Source organism: Nylanderia fulva, unplaced genomic scaffold (genome assembly GCF_048542155.1).
Source record: "Nylanderia fulva isolate GAGA-0341 unplaced genomic scaffold, ASM4854215v1 Scaffold1075, whole genome shotgun sequence".
Taxonomy (NCBI): Eukaryota; Metazoa; Arthropoda; class Insecta; order Hymenoptera; family Formicidae; genus Nylanderia; species Nylanderia fulva.
In genome coordinates, this window is record NW_028189275.1 from 24,151 (window position 1) to 29,743 (window position 5,593).

The 5,593-nt window shown below is 39.9% G+C and overlaps 1 pseudogene; it reads left to right on the forward strand.

Moving 5' to 3' along the window:
• Nucleotides 1-3,560: 3,560 nt before the first annotated feature.
• On the forward strand, nucleotides 3,561-4,262 carry LOC146725028 (uncharacterized; annotated as a pseudogene).
• Nucleotides 4,263-5,593: the final 1,331 nt, after the last annotated feature.

The following is a 5,593-nucleotide window of genomic DNA, read 5'->3' on the forward strand; positions in this document are numbered from 1 at the left end:
AATTACATATTAATTATTTAAGATACAAGTGAGAAATAAATATCATTAAAATATACAAAAAAAATTTATTAATTTGACTCTGAAAAGTAAGTGACATGGTTCACAAAGTGCAAGGTTTCATTTGACTTACAATTTTCTTCAGAAACACAGAAGAAAAAGGTATTTTATATAGTTTTGTATATTCACTTCGTTGTGTGTAGAGCTTTTAAAAATACGTTGAATCCTTATTTGAATCTAATCTTCTTCTAATGTAATTACTTTTCGTACTTCAAATGTTGTAGTAATTATTCTGTAAGAGCTTCGACATTATTTCTAAATGGACATCGAGAAACATCATAGTTTTTTGAGAGCAGGCCGCCATGTTATTTTTCTGAGTCATTAACAAATTGGTACTCTGGAATTACGAGCAATTATTTTTTATTGTACGGGCTAGTATGAATTTCAAATCAAATCTCTATAAACGACTATTATATTTTGTGCACTAAGAATAACATATCGCACTTATTTTCTAGAATCAAATTGTAATCAGTTTTACTTATATGTATGTATATTCAATGTGAACTTGCACCTTGAATAAAATATCACAGTTACTTTTTATGGTAATATATTATTACTAAATTTAGATAATATACACTTTACGTATGTTTACTTTGAACTGGCACTTTGAATAACATATCAGTTACTTTTCGTGATAATTTATTATTAGATCGTTTAAATTTTTGTGTACCTTCTTTTGAACATGACCTGACCTTTTCATTTTTATGATTTTTTTAGGATTCATAATTTCCTGCGTCGTGTCCGATACTTCCGTCTTTGCTAAAACTAACTCAAATCTGCGCAACACATCGCGACCCAAAACAGCTGACGTAATTATAGTATTTTCGGGTACAATTAAAACCGTCACATCCTCTGCACAATCATTGCTTAATGTTATACGGGCCGTAATTTTTCCCACAATGGTCAACTTGAAATTATTAATCCCACAATATCTATGATCGAATTCGTTAATCGGATCAATATTCGCACCAATAATCTCTCCAATAAATCTCTTTTTAACCAAACTAACCGGACTCCCTGTATTTAACAACGTATCTAAACATAACATCTGTCGAAGATTCGATCCTTTTATTTCAAACATAACGTTTCGTCTAAAGTTTGTTTCCGCTGCCGGATCGTCGTAAATATTAGTGATCTGCTGTTTGTTTTTTTTTGGACAGTCGTTATAAACATGTCCTTTCTCGCCGCACTCATAACACGATCCTCTCTCACGCTTCGGTCGTGTACATTCTCGCGATATATGCCCTACTCTATTACAATTATAGCATTTGATGTCCGTCGCTCGTTGTTCGTCCGGCTGCTTCGCCACTCTCAACGAAAATTTATTAAAATGCTTCCCCGCTGATTTCGATTTGTTTCCTACACCAAGCTTGATACGATCCCTCGCTTCCGGCTGTATGGTGACTCTCCTAAAAGCTTCCAGCAACGCTCCGGCCGAATCGTAATGGTGAATGCGCGCCTGATTCCGCAACAAGACGTCTCCTATGCCGTCAATTAGATATTCTATTAGATCGTTATCATCTGTCGATACCTGATTAGCCAAGATAAGTTTCTCATGATAATAATCAGCAAAGGTCTCGCCCGGGCCCCAAGTCCTGGCTTCGAATTTTCTTTGACGCTCCACCCTACTAAGCCGACAGTCAAAAGCAGTCCTCATTTGCTCTAATAATTCGTCCACAGTCATTTCGAGATTCCGTGATCGTGAGTGAAACCATTGGGCTGCTCGGCCTTTTAACCTTGAACTAATCAATATCTTAACCGAGTTGTCATCAAACTCATATGTTTGGCATAATAATCGAACTTGTTTTTCCCATTCGCCAAAATCGCGATTCGTTTTGTTAAATTCGCTTAGAAGGTCACTTACCGCTCTTATGTTTACAGACGGCCTACTGTTATTTGAATTATTGCTGCCTACCGACCGTTGGGAGCTCCTCAACATTTCTACCTCCCGACGAGCAACTTCGAGTTCCCTCTCCATTAGGGCCTTTTTTCTCCGCATTAATTTCAATTCGCGTAAAAGGAGTTCATCCTGATTGTATGCATGCGTCGGCTCGTAACGCGGATATGTTCTCGGCATTGTCCTGTTTGGCTCACCCCGCTCAGACTGACCCAGAAAATCCTGCAGCACGTCCTCTTCCCCAGAAGGAATCGTTTCCTCGTCTCGTGACCGCTCTACACGCGGCTCGTCCGCCTCCGACATCCAGTCACCTGAAGGATTCGCCGCTGATATCCTTGCAATCAATTCTGCCTTCGTGCCCGCAATCATCGGCGAAAAACATTGGTCATCGCATCTGCATTCTTATACGTAACGAGGTTAGATACGCCATTTAAAATCGTAGAGAATTCTCAAAAATAATGAAACACAAAATGCTTCTTTATTATATCAATTTGGGAGACGAAGTTAGTCGATGGCGCTTCGAGAGTTCAAAGTTTATCTCATTCCTTCGAAATGCGGACATCTGATGGTTTTTGAGAATCGTTCTCAATTGCATATTCGTTAGTTTATTTCCGTCCATAATTGATACCTCCGATTTGTTTCTTTTAAAATGATTGACAGCTCTTCCGTAATATGCTCAGATTATTTCTCGATCCTTGGTCTCCGTCCGAAATTTCAAAAGTTTATGCGTCACGCAACACCTGCAACTAACACTCCGCGCAGCGCGTACGACTAACAATGTTCAACATAAATCACAAATCGTAAAATCTTTGCCGCGAGTCGCGAATTCACAATCCCACTTCTGAAATTACTGTAGGATATTTGTCGTTCAGGATAAGCCGTAATATTGGAATGCTTGTGCTCTGTGTATTATATGTATTTAATTCGTCTTATTGCGGCGACGGCTGAGGATCGACTCACTCGCTTGCCCGTGTCTTTCCATTGCCTGTTTACATTTTCGAATTATTTTGAAACTCGCTCGCTTTGTCCTTACAATATCAATTGTTTCGTCTAATTATTCTATACATAAAAGCAAGATTATTGAAAACTTTTACGAGATATTTTGTATTTTATATTAAAAATGTCAGATTATGTGAAATATCCCGGAAATTGTTCAATTCTTGGCTACATTTCTTTATATTTTTATACAGAATATTACAAAAAATCTATTTACATAAACGCCTAGAATAATTCTATAAAAATAATTAAATTGACTAAATAAATAAGCTTGAAAATTGTCTCTTACAAACATTTTTATGATATCAACTATGCCCCACCTTGAGATACTAAAACTTTTATTTGAAACATTTTTTTCTACAAACATTTTTAGAGATAAAAACTTGTAACGTACCGGAAGGAGGACGAGGAGAAAAAAGAATACGAGGAAAAGGAGAAGGAGGAGAAGGATGTGACATCAAAAAAGGGGAAACCATCAACCGTGGGTCAAGATATTCCGCGAGTGTGAAATATTTCGACGCCGCGTACATTTGACAGATTAGACTGAACTTTACAGTATGAACAGCCGATAACCTCTACATTGTTAGCGACATCGAGAAGCGTACAACCTATGAAACCCAAAACACTCGTAAATAAAAATGTTTTCAAAACCTCGAGCAACACGCTCGAAACATCATTTGTTCGGAACATGTTAGGATCGCAGGAAGGTCAAGCAATGTTGCGAGAGTACTTGGGGCCACTAGGACAAAAGTATAGGGGCGCTTTCCTCGGTGGTGATAAAAACGAGATAGATCACGTGTACGGAGTCTATGTTGACAAGAATGAAATGCGATTCAAAGGATGAAACAAGCAATTCGACATTGACAAAGATGACGCTACAATCATAGACAAAGTGCAGTACATTGGAACACCAGGATTGTACCAGTTGATCTTCAAGAGAATCCCCGATGATATCATTTACAAGGTGGACGATTTGCAAAAATAAAAGAGTATATTATTGACGACAAACGCGCATAAACGCAATTACGATGCGCAGGGCCATTTGCGGAGTAATAGAGGGTACAAGTACAAACAAATAATTGCACCGTTAATGTCGATTAAACTGAAAAAGACTAGAAGGGGAGTATCTATGTCTCGCGCTATGACGCTAACCAACAATAAGGTTGATTACGTGCACTGGGACGACCCCAACGAGCTAGTGGATCGCCTACAATTGCTCGACGCTTCGCGCCAAGCTGGCCACAACGCTCACGATAACGAGATCCTGTCGATCGTCGAAGAAGTTTGGAAAGCTGACATTATTATAAATTAAACAGAGTCCCGACAAATTAATGCCTGTCAATAAATTTGCATTATTCGAACCAAGAAATGATGGAACCGGCACAAGCGGTTCTTAGGATAGATTGGTGAAAAGTTACGTGTATGAAAACTCTGTGTCGTGTCGTCACGGACTATGACGCAAAGTCATGAAAGATTCGGGGTGTAGCGCAACTTGAGGTTGACACCGATGCCGCCAACAAACTGTATATGGAATCCTGTGTTAAAAAATTGATGAATCAACAAAAAGAATCAGACGAGAAGCTGATTGTGTTGGAGAAGGACGTGCGTGCATTACAGACTGAGATTAACGAACTTCAACGCGCGGCTAACGCTAACTCAGAAACGACTATCAACCTGAATAAGCAGCAGTGAACGGATTAGGAGCGGCTATCGAACAGTTATCAAACATCTACAAAGGGTTATTAAACAGCTACGAAGGATTATCAAACTACTATTTAACTACAATGAGTGGCAACAATGAACTACCCGGAATCAGCAGTGGACGACCCGGAAACCACAGTGGACGGCCTAGCAACAGCTACGAACAAGGTTACGAACATGTCAAGAAAGGCTGCGAACGAGGCTATGAACAAGTCCTTAAAGGCTATATACAAGGCTACCATCAACTCAGTAAGGGCTACGAACAGGTCAGGAGCGGCTACGAACGGGCCAAAAGCGGCTACGAACGAGTCAGAAACGACTGTAAACAATGCTGCAAACAAGTCAAGAACGATTTTCGAATAGGTCAAAAATGGATATAAACAACGCTATAACGGCTAACGCAAAAAACAAGGCAAGAACGAGTCAAGAACGAGGCAAGGACGGGGTATATAACGCAAAGAACTGGTCAAAAACGTGAAGAACGAGTCAAAAACAGCTACAAACTAAAATGAATAATAAAAAGAACAGCCATCGGGTAAAGCCGACGAAGCGATGCAGCGACATAGTTTGGAGAGACGGCAGTTGGTAAACGAATTGCATGCGTCAGCGAGAAAAAATTTCCCTCGACACAGATTAATAGACAGATCGCCAAAGGCCTGCCTAAAGAAGAGACCGCCATCTTCGTGCGATAGACTTTGCCCCTTACCGACACACTTTGCCCCTGGTTCGAGTCCGTGCTAAATTTCGTAGACTTGAACCAAAAGACTTTGCCCCTGGTTCGAGTCCGTGCTAAATTTCGTAGACTCGACCAAAAGACTTTGCCCCTGGTGCAAGTCCAGGCTAAATTCGTTTGACATTACCAACAGACTTTGCCCCTGGTGCGAATTCAGGCTAATTGATCATGAGACCAATTTGAGAGATTTGGCCCCCGTTGTGTGTGTG